This window comes from Martes martes (genome assembly GCF_963455335.1).
Source record: "Martes martes genome assembly, chromosome: 9".
Lineage (NCBI taxonomy): Eukaryota > Metazoa > Chordata > Mammalia > Carnivora > Mustelidae > Martes > Martes martes.
In genome coordinates, this window is record NC_137896.1 from 96,084,948 (window position 1) to 96,104,836 (window position 19,889).

Consider the following 19,889-nt stretch of genomic DNA (forward strand, 5'->3'; position numbering starts at 1 on the left):
AAATGGTGATCTTGTTGTTGTTGAGGTCCCCAAAGCCAGACTATACAAATGTTTGCACATTTTCTTAACTCAGAATATTTAGTCATTTGACTGTAGCATCTGCCTTGCATGCGGCAAATTCCTTCTGGTTTGCACCAGCTCCTGCAGTTGCTGTAAAAGCCAAGGTGGTTTCCTCACTTTCTATTGCATTATGTCCACAAAGCATCCACCACAGATAGCTTTGGACTAATAGTACTTTGACTTTTAATTTATCAACTAACTAAAATGTGCACATGAGCCAGAAACTCTTAATGATATAAGACGGTTCTTAAAAACAATTACTCAACAATGATAAATTACAATATTACAATACACGGTCATAAAGCTGGAATTTTTAACAGAATAAGAAGGTAATTCAGCCAAATTAGTCAGTTATGATATTCTCACTTATTGTCAAGTGCCTTCAATTGTTATTATTCTTTTACACATCTTTGTGAATGAAAAATTTTAAGACCTAGGGAGGCTGTGGGGAAAGATGGAAGAAGAGAACCTGCTGGCCATTCATGAGTAGAATCATTTCTTCATTTTGAAAAAGTAATAAATTAGACAAAGGGGTCTAAAACTTTCGTTCATATGCACACACACACACTTATATCTAAAACAGAAACTTTTAAACCTGAATGTATGTCTTAAGTCCACCATTTTACCGGTATGAACTTAGGCAATTATTTAACTGTCCTTGTTTTTATTTTTGTTATCTATAGAGTAGAGGTATTAATTAATAGTTCATTGTGTTGTTGAAAGAAATAAGAGATATGAAGCAGAATTGTTTTGCCTGAGGTAGCACATAGAAATTTCCAGCTACCTAAATCAAAACCATGTAAATACTTTTAATTATTGAATAAAACTGTTTACAAAGCAGGTTTTGATCACTTTCTAGCCCTTTAACATGTAATTTTCTTCACAAAATTTGTCACTTTTTAAGATATTACTTGTTTAATTCCATCTTTGTAGTGTATTTTATTCATGAGGTATCCAGAGAAACAGTAAACGGTAACTCTTCGCTCAGCTAAACAAGTAACATTTTTTCCTAACAAGAAAGTTAGAATTTTGTGTGGAGACCTCCAAATGTCACAATGTGAGGTCCATGATTTAATGAGTGAGGCCCCTAATTCTATCAGGGAAATAAAGTTTTTGTTTTTGTTTTCCTTTCCTTTGATGCTTGTTCTAACTATTAATGGAAAGTAAGCCTAGTTGGTCTTTTAAGTTTTTCTCAAAATTTGTTCACCCACTCTATATCTTTGCCTTGATCATACCCCTAATTCTTTCAGTGTGCCCATCTGCCACAAGGCTGTCCTCAAGCTGGCTGCAGTATAAGTCCCAGAGAGCTATTAGCTGAGATAAGAAAGGCTGTATTCTTTAATATTTCAATGTTTGTGAAGTACTCTAAAAAATTTCCTAGATTAGAAATCACAGTAAATCACTAGTTTTAATGGTTAACGCTTAGGTGCTGAGTATGCTGAGGGAAATATTTGGGGAACTAGAAGCTTAACTGTGTAATTCTAAAGTACACTCATGAAAGCAATTCATGTTTCTTCTATGGTGCTACTGCTGACCATTTTATTCTGTTTCTAGTTCTCCTGATCAATCCTAAAATTAATTTCTTTCTTTGTAGCTTGGTGTTCATTACTATAGAATGTGTCTAGCCATGTGAAAAGGAAAACTTAGACTGAAGCCTCGCAAATCTACTTGAAGATGAAGAGGTTTTCAAGAAGAAGGAATGTTTTTGAAGAGTTAAATTAAGGAAGAGTATGTCTCTAAAGAGAGTCTTGAAGACAGATCATGAGCCAATTCCAAAGTTCTCTGTCTGCAGAAAGTTTCATGCACACACTTTCTTTGTCCAGCTATACATATAAGAGCTTTGTAATCCTTAATAGTCAATCAGTTTGGTGAAGAATAACTCCGACTGAAACAGCTTTCAGCCAATTATTCTAACAAATATTCTAATAACACAAGATATTGCTCTAAATGCTTTGTATATATTAATTTATTTTACCTTGGCATTGATTTTATAAAATGAATTGCAGCATTTCTACTCATTTTATATATGAGGAAACATAAAAAAAGGAGGTTAAGTGCCTTGCCGAAAGCCCAGGGCTAGAAAGTGGGAAAAGGAGTATTTTAACATTGGTACTGGAATCTGTGCTTTTTACAAACAGGTATGAATTTATCCAATTCCAATAAATTATATGTGTTTGAATGCATAGATAAAATCATAATGTGTCAAGCATGTTACATAATTGAGTCAAATTAAATTCTAAGGATATGAATTCCTTTAGCTTTGATTAAAATCAAAACAAGGCATTTAAAATATATTTTCTTATAGTCGGGTTGTCATACATATGAAAAATTTTTGATAAGTTGAATAAAAATGTCACACTGCATGCCTTTACATTGGTGTATCCACTGTCCAAGTGTCTTTCTAGCTACCGATCTAATTATCAGAAAAAGTGTATGTTCAAAAGAGAATTTGGAGAAAGAGACAAATGGTATTTCTCAGTGCTTCACAGATTACATGGCCACGCAGGAATTTGGGAGAGAGACCAGGATTTCAATGTGAGAATTAGAACCTGGAACCTACTTCTAAGGAAAGGACCCTAGATTAGACTCCAGAGTATAGGTTAGTTTTCAGAAGCAGCCACTGTCAGTTCCAGGATATTTGCCAAAACAATTGAGCAACAGAGATCAACAAACAAAATAAAATCCATTTGTGCTGAACTAATTTGTTATACTAATATGCAGTTATCTAAATTTACTAATAAAGCAGGTATTCATTTTATTCAATTCTGGTGCTTGAAATAGTTACACCTTGCTTAAACAGAAGTCAGTCATGAGCATGTCTGGCTGTCAGGAACAATGAAAATTCTGGGGGGCAAAAAAGGAACATAATCTTCCAAGCAGCTAAAATGATATGTAGGTACTAAAATGCCATTGAAGATTTGGTAAGGACTTTGATCAATTTCAACAAAATTTAACCAACACTAATAAAATGAGTTTTCTCCCTGTTACTAAAATCAGCATTGGATTTTTAACAAAACCAGAGATTATGTTTGAAATGGTACCTTTGAAAAGTTATGTGATAAACAAAATAATGCACCACCCCCCACCAAGATATCCATGCTCTCATCATCCCCAGAAACTGTGACTATGTTACCTCACCTGGAAAAGTCTAATTAAGTAGACAATGGAATTAAGGTTGCTAATTAGCTAATCATGAGTTATCCAGGTGGGCCTAATGTAGTCACTAGAGACTTTAGGTGGGTAGGTCCCTAAAAGGGAGACATGAGAGGAGAGTCAACAAGTCAGAGATCAAGAAGGAGATTTCCTGTCTTTGAAAATGGAAGGGGGCTATGAACTATGAGTATGGACAGTCTCTATAAGGTAGGAATGGAAAGAAATTCTCCCCTAGAGACTCCAAAAAGAAATGCAGACCTGCCAACGGGTTTGATTTGTTTTTCAATCCAGTGAGATCCATTTTAGACTTCTGATCTTTAGATCTGTGAGTTAAAAAACTTGAGGTAATTTCTAGCTATGATAAGAAATTAATATAGATTATTTGTTTCGTAAAAAATTCACTTTGGGGGCACCTCGGTGGTTAAAGTCTCTGCCTTCAGCTCAGGTCATGATCCCAGAGTCCTGGGATCGAGCCCCGCATCGGGTTCTCTGCTTTGGCAGTGAGCCTGCTTTCCAATCCCCACCTGCCCCCTGCCCCGCCTGCCTCTCTGCCTACTTGTGATCTCTGTCTGTCAAATAAATAAATAAAATCTTTTTAAAAAATCACTTTGGGAGACTTGATGATGGATCCTTCAAAAAGGATATGCAACCATCATTTGAAGCGTGTTGTGCCATTATTATCCTGTTTGTGCTCAGATCCTACTCCTCAACCTCTCTCTGCCCCATTCAGTGGGGCAAGGTGGTATCCCTGCACATTCAGTCTCCCATGTTCCTGGGTGAGCTGCTTCCCATCCAAGCTGAGCCAATGAGGCAGTAATGAGAGTTTGCTAGTGAGGGCATCTCTGGTCACCTCATTCTGCTTCAGTTGATATCTTTGGAGGTGATTCAGGTCTTATTTGTGTTTCAGGTAAAATTATAGGGGGATGCTTGGCAGCTTGAACTACCCTTTCTGTGGTCCCATCTTGTATGGATGTCCCTCTAGATAATCTCAGGTTCTTAGATTTGTATCCATGGTTCTTTAGTCCTTTCAACTGTTGCTCATCATTGAAGAACCTTGTTCTCACCTAATAAGTCTCCTCAGCTTTCCAAATCTTTTGATTAAATTCCACTTCATACACCCAGACAACTTTTGTCTTTATAACTGGAAACTGTGATGAATAATAATTTTCCAAAGAGTATGCTATTTCTTAGGTAACTTTAGTTATAAGAGCCATGGTTCTTGGTGAGGAATATTACCTTTTGGAGACTACCAGCAAAAGACTCATGGAAAAGGAAAAAAATTAGGGAACAGTCCTGTATAACATGATAAAGATGAAGTTGATGATAATGCTGTTGCTGTTGTCACTTGTTATGGCAATGACAACAATATCCACAGTGAAGGAAGAATCATAGAACTAGTACATTACTATTGAATGAAGGTTTTGCCCTTAGCCTTTGTCATCAAAACCAGTAGTATGAGTAAACAATCTGCCACTTTGTAGCTGTAAGCTTAGATAAGCCATTTCACTTCTCTGTCTTGGTTGTTCTTTTTCTGTAATGTGAGGATTATAACAGATACTTTATGGATTGGGGGGAATATTAAATAAGATACACAGAAAAAAATGGTAATTTGGCATATAGGAAGTGCTTAATAAATGGTGGCAATAAGGCTGATCTTTTATATTGAACTCAAGGATTACCAAAGAATGATTCTTCCTTTCCTAAAAATGAGCACTCACTTTTTAAAAATTGAAGTCTTCTAATATTTGTCTGGGATTCAACTTTTTTACACTTCTTTTTACTCATGATTGTAATGTAATGTTTGCCTCACATAAGGAACTCCAAATATTGCTGCTTCTTGCTTCTAGTTCTGCTAGTTCTTGTCTTGTCCTGCTCCATCTCCCTGATGGACTTCACTTTGAAAATCCAGACTCTGGACTCCTCATGCACCTTTTACCACACACTTGATACCAAGCTCTGTCTACCTGGTTGGACTCTTTCCAGTTATATGCCGCTGGGCTGCTCCTATGCCAGGGAAATCCTTCTTGCTTCATTTAACCCTTCTGTGCTGAGCTATAGAAGACAAAACAGGAGCCACTTTGCATATTATTTGTGAGAACTCTCATGTGCTTGAGGACAAAGGTAATATTCTACTTTTAGCATAAAAAGAAAGATACTTCCCCTGGACCTTGGAGACTACTGAACAAACTGTTGTTCCCCTTATTCTATGAAACAATGACTAAAGCCATTTTCTGAAAATGAGTATTGTTAATCATTGGATCATTAACCTTTACAATGTCAATGTGTTCTCCATATCAAATTCAGTTAAATGACTGCTGGAGGTAACAGTTAAGGGAGCATTTCACATAGATGAACATATTAATGCTTTATTTAGTTCTAAATGCACTGTGAAGGATTTAGGTGAGAGCTAATCTATGTTAAGAAAGCAGAATACCTGAAAGAACAATCTCACAGCAAAGAAGAGGGAATTCGACAGATAAAATGTAGTCTGCCCAAATCTTTCACATTTCTTTCTTCTCTAATTCTCTCTGTATCTCATAGTTTGCTTTCTTTCTCTCAATAGAGAACACACACTAACCAGCTTGCATACAAGTAAAGAAAGGCTGTGTGTGTGTGTGTGTGTGTGTGTGTCTATACAAGTACAATAAAGTCCATTAGTGTAATGGGCATCTCTTTCATTCTTGTAGAAATAAGTAAGTCTCTTCTTGCCCTCTACCTGCACTTGTTTCCTGGTTCAGTATCACATTTTACATCCTTCTGCCCACTTGTTTCCATGGTCCACTGGTTCAGATCATGTTAGAGTTCATGAGCTATGAGTTTAGATTTTGTATTATAAGAGTTAGTCATTGCATGAATTAACTCCTTGCATTTACATTTTTATTAGAAGAATTTGTGAAAAAATTTCTCTAAATTTTAATCTTTTATATTAAAGAATTCAGTTGGAAATCAATTAATATTAATAATACTTGCTTGGGGCGCCTGGGTGGCTCAGTGGGTTAAAGCCTCTCCCTTCGGCTCAGGTCATGATCCCAGGGTCCTGGGATCAAGCCCCACATCAGACTCTCTGTTCCATGGAGAGCCTGCTTCCTCCTCTCTCTCTCTGCCTGCTCCTCTACCTACTTGTGATCTCTGTCAAATAAATAAATAAAATCTTTAAAAAAAATACTTGCTTTCTAATTAGGCTGTGATTAGTTTTTTATCAGCATATGAACACCATATTAGAAATCAAATATATTTGCTATTAAAAATGTTTACTGAGTATTCTGTGGCTAGCTTTCTATCAGTGTATAAGTAGCATAGTAGAAGTCAGTCAAACGTATACACTACACTTGCTTTGAATACTGAGAAAAACACCCTATCTAACAAACCAGCCACACTCACAGGAAGGAACTAGTGAAAATCTAATAATCTTGAGACATACCATGTAGTGTAAATTCTCAGATCTAGAGTGGAGAGTCTTAACATGTCTACACATTAGACATGTTACATGGATTTGACAAGATTGTGAGCTTCCCTCGCAAGATAAAAAGGAAGAATAAAAGAGAAGAAAGTGATCCTTTACAAGGAATAACTTGAACCAGATTTAATTATATAATGGTAAACCATTTGCACACTTCTGTATTTTAAATAAAACTGATAACATATTACTAAAGAATTCTTCCAAACTGTTCTTGGCATTCTACTTTCACAGATAACCTCTGTTCCAGGACCCAACAAACACAGTAACCTTAAGGACTGGGACCGAAGGAGAAGATTCTGAGATTTAATATTTTGGGATTCAATCACCAAAGCCTTTCACTTTGTGAATACCATTAATCAACTCCAGTTGTTCCTGCCACATACCCATCACTGATGTTAAGCTACTTCTATGCAATGCCAGATTAACCAGTCAGCTTCATCAAGCAGATAAAAATGTCAGTCAAACCAATCACTCCAAGTTGTGGAGACAAGAAAACTTGGTGAATTAATATTTCACTCTTCAGAAACATCATTGGTGTCATGAGGACAAAGGCATTGATTACATCTTGGTGAATACCTCCCGATGGAAAACTTCTTCCAGCTATGCTGGTGTGTGGACAATTTGTCTTCAGCTTACATCACTTCATATTCTATACCCTTTTAGCCTTCTGTGAGGATACCTGGGGCTTCTATTCTATTCTATTTCCTTTAAAATCTGATTTCAATATTAATCCACCTTATAAAAAAAGAAGTCAAAATTATATTAAGGTGCACACTAATATGTGTGCAATTCCTTGGTATGAATTCTGCCTGATGTGTTTCAATAAATGCCTTAACTTTTAATATTATGCCTCAGATACCAGAATGGAAGAGATATTTCAGAGCATAAAGGAGTCTGTCTGGTACCCCTGAAATCATCCATCCAGACAGCAGCTGATCTCCCCTACCTTTAAAACCTCCCATGCCAGCAGGTTTATGGGATCCTGTTTATCATTCAGAGCACTTCCTCATTTGAGCCTCTGCAGAGCTCTAAACTTAGGCATGTATGTTGAAGGAAAACACAGAAAAGCTTGGAAAAATTATGGGACTTGTCAGGGTCTCTATATCTAGCTAGTGACTAAGCTGAGACTGGAATTTCAGACATTGTAGCCTCTAGCCCAGATTTGTTTTAATTATTTCAAGTGTTTTACATCATTCTAGGAATGAACTGGAATATAAATTTGCTCATATTACTATGCCCTTAAGTAAGGTGATCATGCGTCTCAGTTTGCCTGGGACATTCCAATTTGTGTCATTGTTTAATTACTAATAACACTTCCTTTTCACTCTCTGAAGTGTCAGTATTTGGCTGTTAAAATGTTAAAGTTGAGGTAATTCTATATTTTAAGAGATTCTTATCTGAGAATAAGGTCTTAGTTCTTTAAAATAATTCATACCATACTATTTTCATTAACTTTTACCTATTATTTGTGGAGCATAACAAATAATATAGCTTTTATTTATTCCTACAAACTTTGACCCCAGATGTCCTTACAAATCCCAAGTATTACACTGACTACTTTGGACTTGCAGTGTACTGTTGGGAAAACTGGTATCTGTGCCTATACATGACCCTGCTTTTGTTCTGGTATTTAAGCTCTGGTATCTAGCCTGCCTGTCTCACCTGTCTTTGAAACTCTTCTTCTTCTAGAGTTTGGTTTTCTTTCTTGTATCTAGACACCAATAGCTGGGAATAGACTTTCCTTGTCATGTTTCTCATTAATTAGCATACTGTTCTATTTTTCTGAATCTTTTGATTATTAGGAAAATTTCTGAATCCTCTGAAATGCTCTAATATTTTCTATAGGTATGCCTTCAATTCTGAAGCGTTGTTATTCAGCTTGGTGAGAGTAACAGTCCATGAGGCTGACCTTCTCAATGAGCTTCTACAAGCAGTAGCTGAGGGATTTTCATGCCTAAATATCTGTGATCAAATGCAGCTGGAGCTTTTAAGCTGCACTCCACCAATCCATTTGTTAACTAGAAAAGGAAACAATTATTAATAACCTTATCCCCATTTCTTGAACAGTGAGCTTGTCACTGCATATTACTGTACCTTTCTACCCTGTTCTACATGATCTGGAGGCTCTCTTGTTGGTTGATTTGAGGAGAAACTGGAAGCAAAGTAAGTAAATCTGGGGTTGCTAAAGCTCTACTGCTCAAGCTATATCTACATTGACTAACAAGTTAGTCTTTGATGCCTTACTAAATTTCACTATGCCTCTGTTTCCTCATTTGCACAATGGAAATTGTTATAATATCTAAGTCATAGGGCTGTTGCGAGGATTTCATGAGTTACAATATGTGAAACACACAGTGAATGCTACCTAGTACTATTAATACTTTAATCTACAAGGATCATCTTGGTTAAAAGTAGCTAACATCCTGTGAATACTGATTGAACAGTACATTTGCTTTCAAGTGAAGTTCAGTATAAGACCAAGGTTAATGTAGCATGGGCCTGCTTCTTGAAATAACCATTCTCTCTGCTTTTACTACTCACATGTTCTTGAGGCCTATTGAGAAACAGAGCTGAAAGAGATGAGGTCAAAAGAGAAAGGTTAAGTTTGCATTGTAGGAAAACTGGCCACTATTTGATGCCTCTCTCTTACTGGAGAAACTAGGAATACTGAGTAGAGCTGCATGGGTTTGGGGATTAAAACAGGAAGAGAGATTGTCTATTACCAGAAGCAATGCACCAAAATCATTAGAACTGGGGAATCAAGGGGCGAATAATGAGAGGTCTCTGAAAGCTATAAAACTCAACTCAGCAGTAGTTGTCAGGAGATAAAATCAAAAGCTAAGCAGTCTCAAAGCCAGAGAAATGATGTCAGGGGAAAATATGAGAGGAAACTCTGAAATTATAAGAATATGATCCTACTGACCTCAATTAGAATATCTGATACATTTATAGGTTGTAGGGAATCCATCTGTATTTGAATAGTCGGGGATAAAAAGACAAAACAAACAAACAAACAAAAAACCAAACAAACAAACAAAAAAAACTTTTCAGCATGAGCAATCTCACTGAAGGAACTGCTCTTTCCCTCTAGTAAGGAGGCCACTGGAATGGCAAGTCTGAGACTGACAACCCCATCCTTATGATCTTGAAAAAAAAATGAGGTATCTGCTTACTGATTTTTTCATCTCTATTTATTTATTAAGAGTATTTTGTGGAACTAAAGACCTGTAAAAAAGCATAGATAGGATGTCTTTACATAAAGATAGTATGTGAGTTCACTCTGGTAACTTATTCCAACTAAGACAGACCAAGGTAAAAATGAGATTGTATTGGATGTGAGTTAATGAGCCATTTATGACTAAAATTGACAAAGTGCAATACTCTGCACTGCATGTTTGTAACAAAAACACAGATACTTTCTGATGGAAATCAATATTGAGTCATACTACAATGACTGAGAAGGACAGAGGTCAGCAGAAACACTACTGGAGGAAAAGGAGAAAAGATATCATATGCCAAATGAAAAGTCTGAGATAGGAAAGTTAATTGTTTACAGAAAGTAGTAAGATCGGAGGAGAAGACTAAAAATCTTTGATTCAGTGTCTATGTATAGCATAGTAATTGTACACATCTGAATCAGTTTCATCAAATAAATATCTATGACAAGAAGCTGAAGTATGTTCAAACTAACTCAAGTAGTAGTAGTATTGCAGTGGTACGGGGAATGCTATGGTATCCAACTGTACTAAGTCCATTTGTCATGGAAAATGGAGAATCATCAGGGAACTGTTCTCTCTGTGTTTTGAAGTACAAAATTTTTCTTAATATTTACTTTGGTATCTCTTATTTATTTATTTATTTATTTTTACTCTGGTATATTTTCCAGATACCAGAGTACTTACACTCTGGTTTCTTCCTCTGTGGGACTCTCAGTTTGCACATGGCTTTAAGTCTTCATATTGTCCATTCTGGACTTACCCCTAATGAATTTGGGACTTAGTTCCCAGATCTAATAATTCAATGGTTAAAACTGTTCGGGGATCCATATCTAAATTTCCTGCGGAGAAGATTTGGTTTTGTCCTGACCACCACTATATATATATATATATATATATATATATATATATATATACACACACACACACACACACACACACACACACACACACGTATATATATGTGTATATATGTGTATATATACATATATATGTATGTATATATGTATGTATGTGTATATATACACATATATGTATGTATATGTATATATACATATACATATATATGTATATATGTATGTATATGTATACATATGTATATGTGTGTATATATGTATGTATATATGTATGTATATATGTACATATATATGTATATATGTATGTATATATACATGTATATATGTATATATATGTGTATATATGTGTATATATGTGTATATATGTGTATATATGTGTATATATACACACATATATGTGTGTGTGTGTGTGTGTGTATATGTGTGTGTGTGTGTGTGTGTGTATATATATATATATATAAATGTTTCCCCTAGGTTAGGTGTCACACCACGTTTAAACTATTATGGTCAAAGGGTTGTTTCATCCTGCATTAATATTCTTAGGGTGTGCTGAAACAAAAAGTTTCAGTTTCAAAAAGTTTCAAAGAAGGAAATGTGAACTGTGTAGGCATACCAACTTGGGTCATTCAGTTATCAAAGTCAATAAGTTTGTTTCATTCTTTATTCTTCCAAAACTATTTATAAAGTTAATACTTTTTTAAAAGATTTTATTTATTTATTTGAGAAAAAATGAAAGAGAGAGAACACGAACAGGGGGAGTGGGAGAGGGAGAAGCAGACTCCTAGCTGAGCAGGGAGCCAGATGTGGGATTTGATCCCAGGACCCTGGGATCATGACCTGAGCTGAAGGCAGACGCTTAATTGACGGAGATAACAGGCATGGCAAAAGTTAAGTTTTAATCCCCTTTCCCACCTTGTCCTCAATTTAGAATTATTTATTCTTTTATATCCCTAACATGTGAATAGTAACTGATATATAAACGGAATATTTTAACTGATACAAATAGTATATTATATATATAGTATATATACATGGTATAAATGGTATGTTTATATTTACATAACTGATATAATTAGTAACTGATATAAAACTGAATATTTTGAAAGTATTTTTAACAATGCCCCTCCTCAATTTTCCACTTGACTTTCTGGACATTTATTTCTCTTCTACTTTACTGTCACTGTCTAAAGAGAAATACTTTAAATTTTAACCTATAGATACTCCCATGGTTCTACCCCCAGCTTTGTTTTCTTGTTTCTCAAGCTATTCCAACTCCAGTAGGAGCAATCACCTTCTCAGTTTTAATTGCTACTTCTTTATGGGTGATGATTTCACCTCTACTCCAACCCTTAACTCTCATCTAATATACAAACTGATTGCCCATTTATCCAAAGCAAAACACCACTGCACAAATTCTGAATGTTTCTCAGACAATTCAGCCCTATTAAATCAAAATCTGCACACATTATCTCCAACTGTTTAGCTTTATTTCTTATTGAAGGAGATAGAGGCAGGGATCTGAGTCCTTAGACCTTAAAACAATTTCCCAAAGATATTATAGATTGCTTTTATGTGTGGCTGAGTTAATAGCTAAATGTATAGACTCCAGAGCAAAACATTTGTGATTCTAATTTCAATTCTTTCACTGTTGAATTCTCAAAGGAAAAATACAAAGTTTCAGTTCCTAAATTTTCTCTTCAGTAAAACAGGGGTAATGACAGGAACGACTTTATAGAGTTGTCGTGAGGACTGATCAAGATACAGGATGTGATCAGCTGAAGTTCCTACTGATGTCATATGAATTCTTTGGATTGGTTAATAAGGAGGTTATGTTGTCATATATGATTTTTCCTAGTCTGTTTATATTTTCTATTAGCATGCAATAGCAGCTGAATGAAACATGTAAGCTGTACAAGAATTCAAGATAAAACAAATTCACTCTAATTCTTCCTTCTGAATTAATTTGGCCATATGCTTTGTCTTAGAAGTTCTTCATTCTCACCATCTCTTTACATTATTATTTTGTTTTCATAATTCAGTAGGTTCAACCTTTTCTTTCAACTTCATTAATTAGTGTACATCCAGCTTTTTAAAATGATATTACTCTATTATTTTTTTTATTGAGGTATAACTGATACATGACTTTGTATTAGATTCAGATGTACAACATAATGATTTGACACTTGCATATTGAAATGACCACAACAGTGAATCTAGTTACATTCCATCACCACACAAAGTTATATTTTTTTTCTTATGATGAGAACTTTTAAAATTTACTCTTAGCCACTTTCATATATGCATACAATATTATTGACTATAGTCATCATGTTGCCTATTGTATCCCCAACACTTATTCATTTTATAATTAGATGTTTGTACCTCTTGATCCCCTTCATCCATTTCACCTACCTTCTACCTTCCTCCCCTCTAGCAAACACAAATCTGTTCTCAGGAACTAGAGTTTTGTTTTATATTATGTGTTTGAATGTTTTTTAGATTCTACATATAAATTAAATTACACAAATGGTCAAATTAGACAATTTGTCTTTCTCTGTATGACTTATTTCACTTAGCATAATATCCTCTAGGCCCATTCAGTTGTCACAAATGGTAGGATATCATTCTTTGTTATGGCTAAGTAGTATTCTATTGCATATGCATATATAGATCATACCTACTTTATCCATTTATCCGTTGATGGGTTGTTTCCATATCTTGGTATTACATATAATCCCATTATCAACACAAGGACACAAATATCTTTTCAAATTAGTGTTTTCATTTTCTTCTGGTAAATTCCCAGAACTGGAATTGCTAGATCATATGAGAATTCTGCTTTTTAATTCTTTGAAGAACCTCCATACTGTTTTCCATAGTGGCTACACCAGTGTACATTTCCACCAACACTACATGAGGGCTCCCTTTTCTCCACACCCTCTCCAACACTTGTTATTTCTTTTTGATAATAGCCATTATAACAGGTGTGAGAAGATGGCTCATTATGGTTTTGAGTTGTATTTCCCTGATGATTAGTGATCTTTAACATCTTTTCATGTGTTTCTTGGCCATCTGCAGATATTCTTTGGAAGAAAGACCTCTTTCCATTTTTTAATTGGATCATTTGTTTTTCTTTGCTGTTGAGTTGTATGAGTTTCTAGATATTTTATATATTAACTCTTTATCAGATATATGAGTTGCAAATGTCTTCTCTCACTGAGTAGGCTGCCTTTTCATATTGTTGATGATTTCCTTTCCTGTGCAGAAACTGTATAGTTTGAGGTAGTCTCAATTATTTTTTTTTGTTTTTATTGTCTTTGCTTTAGGAGTCAAGACTGATGCGAGGAGTTTATCTCCTATATTTTCTTCTAGGAGTTTTATGGTTTCAAGTCTTACATTCAAGGCTTTAATCCATGCTTGAGTTAATTTTTGTATATGGTACAAAAAAGTGGTCCAGTTTTCATTCTTCTGTATGTGGCTGTCCAGTTTTCCCAGCACCATTTACTGAAGAAATTGTCCTTTTCTCTTGTATATTCTTGATTTTTTTGCTCTAAATTAACTGACCATGTACATAAGGGTTTGTTTCTGAACTCTGTTCTGTTCCAATGACCTATGCATCTGTCTTTTATGCCAATACCATAATGTTTGATTACTATATATTTGTAATATAGTTTGAAACTGAGGACCATAATGCTTCCAGTTTCGTTCTTCTTTCTCAAGATTGCTTTGGGTTTTTTGTGGATCCATGCAAATCTTCGTATTGTTTGTTCTATTTCTGCAAAAAGTGTCATTGGACTTTTGATAAGAATTGCAATGAATCTGTAGATTACTTTGGATAATATGGACATTTTAACAATATTAATTCTTAGCTCATGAGCATGGGATACCTTTTCATTTATTTGTGTCTTCTTTGATTTCTCATAGTTTTTCAGTGTACAGGTCTTTCATCTCCTTAGTTAAATTTATTCCTAGGTATTTTATTCTTTCTAATGCAATTGTAAGTGGAACTGTTTTCTTAATTTCTTATATTAATTAGAATAAGATTAATTCTCTTAATTCTCTTAATAGAATTAAGAATAATAATTCTTATTCCTTAATTTCTCATATAGTTCATTGTTAGTGTATAGAAACACAACTGCTTTTTGTACATTGGTTTTGCAACTTTATTAGATTTATTAGTTCTTAGAGGTTTTTGGTGGAGACTTTAGGTTTTCCTCACATAAATCATACTGCTTGAAAATAGGGAGAATTTCACTTAGTCCTTTCCAATTCAGATGCCTTTTGTTTTTCTTGCCTAATTGTTCTGGCTAGAACTTCAGTAATATGTTGAATAAAAGTGGCAAAGTGGGCATCCTTCTCTTGCTCCTGATCTTAGAAGAAAAGCTTTCAGCATTTCATCATTGAATAAAATGTTAGCTATGACCTGTCCTACATGGCCTTTATTAAATTGAGGTATATTCTCCCTATACCTACTTTGTTAAGTTTTTACTATAAATGGATGTTGAATTTTATCAAATGCATTTTCTGTATCTATTGAGATGATTCTGGAATAAATCCCACTTGATCATAATTTATGATCCTTCTAATGTAATGTATTCATTCCAAGAATATTTTGTGAAGGATTTTTCTATATATGTTAATCAGAGATATTGGCCTACAATTTTCCTCTTTTTTTCTTTTTTCTTTTCGTGTGTGTGTGTGTGTGTGCACGTGCACTCTCTTCTGGTTTGGGTATCAGGATAATTTTGGCTTCATAAGAGTAATTTGGAAACATTCCTTTCTCTTCAATTTTCTGGAAGAGTTTGATGAGGATATGTATTAAATCATCTTTGCAAGTCTGGTAGAATATGCCAATGAAATTGGTCCTGGACTTGCATTTATTGGGTAGTTTTACATTATTATTAGCTTCTCTATACAATTTTGTTCTATTAAGTCTAGGACCCTTAAATAGCAACTCTAGCTTCCTCAACATAGAGAAGAATCTGTGGTATTTGTTTCTCAAAGGGAAATTTTGAACAATCATTTGTTTAAGGGAAAACAACATTCTGAGTGTTTTGTCAAATTTTCTTATGACGTAAAATGATCTCAGTTTTTATTTTCTAAACACTCATATTTTTATTTTAGATTTTCTGGATTATATGTTCCTTTTCCAGTTTTAGCAGGGGATGATCAATAAAACTGAGCAATCAAGGTAAACAGAGGAGCTCTTTTCAGGTAATTTTTCTCATTTATCTGGTCAAGTCATTAGATTACATAATTTTATGGAGTCAGAGATATTATCTAATATCAGTAATTTTCAACACTGGATGTATTATAAGTCTTTGAGACATCTCATAGAATAAACTGCTACGTTCCATATTTACATGTTTTTTCACACCTACCCCATATTTTTATTTAATGGAATCTCAGATTTCATAATTTAACACCCGTTCCTCATGAACTGCTGCATTCTTTTGGCATATAAGGACCACTGACCTAGTCAGATTTCTTAGATTTCAAATGAAATCTGTAGTAAATCAGTATTGTAATGCATTTGAACCCAGTTCTCCTGAGTGCTGGGTTGGAAGTCAGCTAGTTAACACTGTCTCTTCTAATAATAGATAACATATTGTATTAACCTGGCTAATAAGAATGAAAATTTATTGAACTTCAAATTGGCAAAAGCCATAGGTCCTAAGGTCCAAATAGTCCACAGGAAACACCTGTGCTTTTATTTTCCTGGGCAAACCATTAGTATGATGAAAATGTGATTTCTGTAGATGGGACAGAGTGATCAATTTAAAATAGAGCCAGAAGAATTAGCCTCATATACACAGCATTACATTCAGCTTAATTAGGAGATAAGCCAGGATGCATAGTATCTTGTCTTTGTGCAAATACTCAAAAAACGGCAGAAGGAAAAAAATGGTATGACAATCTGGAAGAGCTGAAAGAGCCAATAAAAAATTCAACTGACATGAAGTCCACATGTAAGGTGTAATTTGCTAATAGACCGGCACATTGAGCTTCTTGGAAATAAAATTAGGAAGCAAATTCCCTTGCATTCAAAAGGTACAAAGAATTAGTGGAGTTAATAGGTTTTATGGAAGCATTTGCTGGTAGTTTGCTCTAACTGGATGCAAAGACTAACCCTGTAATTGCAGAATAATGAAACACAATCCAAGTCAGGGATGAAATATCCTTGAATAGCAATAACTTTATCAGCTAAGAAAGGATTTCACAGAACTGCTTGATCCAAACAAGATGATTCAGTTAAAGGTACACATATTTTCCAATTATAATAGTCTGCTGATATCAGTGGAGAAAGACAGGAAAAAAGGCAGAAAATGTGCAGATAAACAGTTAGCTTGTAAATCTGAGACCATATAAATGGTGGCCAAAGAAGTAATGTGTTTCTATTCATTTAATAAATCACAAGATTGCTATTCTCCTTTGAATATTATTACCCCAGGATCTAATAGTTTAAGAAAGATGGTTCAGAAGAGTGCCCTGAAATTTTGAAATTATTTTTGGTATTTTTTTAGAATTTTGTTTATTTTGAAAGAGAGAGAGAGCGCAAATGCATGTGAAGGGGAGAAAGGGCAGAGTCAGAGGGAGAGGGAGAATCTCAAGCAGACTCCAGGCTGAGTGTGGAGCTCAGCACGGGGCTCAATCTCACAATCTTGAGATCATGATCTGAGCAGTAATCAAGAGTCAGATGTTCGATTGAATGAGCCACCCAGGTGCCCTAGTTTTTAGTATTTTTTTAAAGTTACTTTTGTTTTATTGGGAAACAGTGAAGTACAGTTTATACCCTTTATATGAGTTTGGCCTTTTCCCAGGCTTAGGATTATGAAACTTTAGAGCAGAAAGAGACGTGAATCATGTAAAGACGTGGTTCCCAAATGCTGGTATATAAGGAAGTGCTAAGTTGGAAGTATCCCTCCCAATCAGCTGGGGAAACTGTGAAATACAGAAGCCTGGGTCCTATTAATAAAAATGTTGATTCAGGAAGACTGAGAGGGAGTCCAGAAATTATAAATCACATTAGACAGACATACAGCCACTTTAGAAACTTTGTATTGGATCACATGAAGCCTTTACAGTATCTTAGAAAAAATATTTTTAGTCCCTGCACCCCATTTTGAAAAAATCTCTTAGGAGAAGGAATTAACACACTTTAAATATAACACACCTTAAATATTCACAGTAAATCACTAGTGTCCCTTAATAATACAACAAATTGGCCTTTGTTCTGACAATGGGAATAAATCTATCTGCACATTTCTTCTGCAACCAAGTGTGTGTGTGTGTGTGTGTGTGTGTGTGTGTGCATGCGTGCGTGTCATTAATTACAGTACATAAGCACACAAAAGGAACCTAGGCTTTTGCTTTTCACCTCAGCCTCATTTCTACTCTTTCTAATTTACTGATTACAATAAAAGATATAGGGCCATTTGCCAAGGAAGCTGACCTGGTGCACTCATATTCATAGCAGCCTGTCATAAAAAGTATAATGATACACAAAAGCATATGTCTCTTTCTATAAAAATTAAACAATTTTTCTGCCTGGAATAGAGAGCCAAAGTATTTTGACTGAAAAAGATGTTATTAATCTCTCCCTCTTCCACCAATAAACTGAAACCTAGAGAAATATTAAAATAATTAAAATAATCACATTTAGTTTAAAGAAACAGCAAAACTGCAGCATTTTTAAAGATTTTATTATTTGTTTGTTTGTTTATTTATTTCTTAGAGAGAGAGAAAGCACAAGCAGAGGGAGAAGCAGGCTCTCAGCTTAGCAAGGAGCCCAATGTGAGACTTGATCCCACCTGAGCAAAAGGCAGACACTTAACTGACTGCCATCAAGGCATCCCAAAACTGCAGCATTTTAAAAGTTATGTCTATGTATATGTGTGATTGTGTGTCTGGAATACATGAGATAGAAAAGAAGGTTGCTGAGAGTTGGCATAGATATTTTTATGAATCTTTTTAGTCAGGCTAAACAGGATAAATCTAGGTGAAGCCATTTCAACACCGTGACATTCAAATGATCAGACTCTAAAATAATGTTCATTTGGCTATTGTGGAAGGGAAGGCAAATCATAAACATGAAAAACACCTGTTCATTTGGGATTTTGCAATTTTTCATCTAGTGTTCGGAAATCACCCACAAGGTGTTTTTCCTTACGGATAATACTGAATATATTTTGGTTGAATTCATGTAGTACAAACTCAGGTAACATTCCTGCCCAAACAGTTGTGGGCAAATTTATTAACCTTCCCATCTTCAAAGGGAACTCTGTACCTGGTTTTGAAAGGGACAGTGACTATGATGATAACTACACAGGTATGGTTAATATCTGGGTTAAATCTACCCTTGCTTCTATTTCTCCACACAGGACTCCAGACAGGATACAAAATTATGTCTATACAAAACTATGAAAACTTTTGGCACTTTCCCATCATTTCATTCTTATTTCTTGTAAATACTCTTTTTAACATTTTTTTTTCTTTGACGATTACAGGTATTGTTCCCATTCAAGTCTAATTGATTGAAAAAAAGCTCATGTTTATTGACATTTATTGTTGTTGAACACTAAGCTTTCTAATACCGCCACACAACACTGGATTCCCCCATCCTTAAGCTAAGTATGTCCAAATTTTTATTTAATAGTTTTTATTTACATGATTAAATATCTGTAAATAGCTCTCACTGATCAGCCTAGTAGTGTTCTCTGATAAAACTTCTTCCTCTTATCAAATCTTTACAAACAAATCTGTCATAAATACATTAATATTCTTCTCAGTGGTCAAACATAGTCCCAATCTTCTCATTTCTACTATTTTTCTGGAGACCTCTCCCTCTGTTCTTCCTACTCTGTGTAGGCCTGGGAAACTTAGTATGTGCTACTGTACTATAAGCAAATATATGTTATTCTCCAAAGGCCTAAGGATGGATGGATGGATAGATTTATTTATTTATTTATTATTTTAAATTTTTATTTTATTTATTTATTTATTTATTTATTTATTTATTTATTAAGATTTTAATTCACTTATTTGATAGAGAGAGAGATCACAAGTAGGCAGAGAGGCAGGCAGAGAGAGAGGGGCAAGAAGGCTCTCTGCTGAGCAGAGAGCCTGATGCGGGGCTGGATCCCA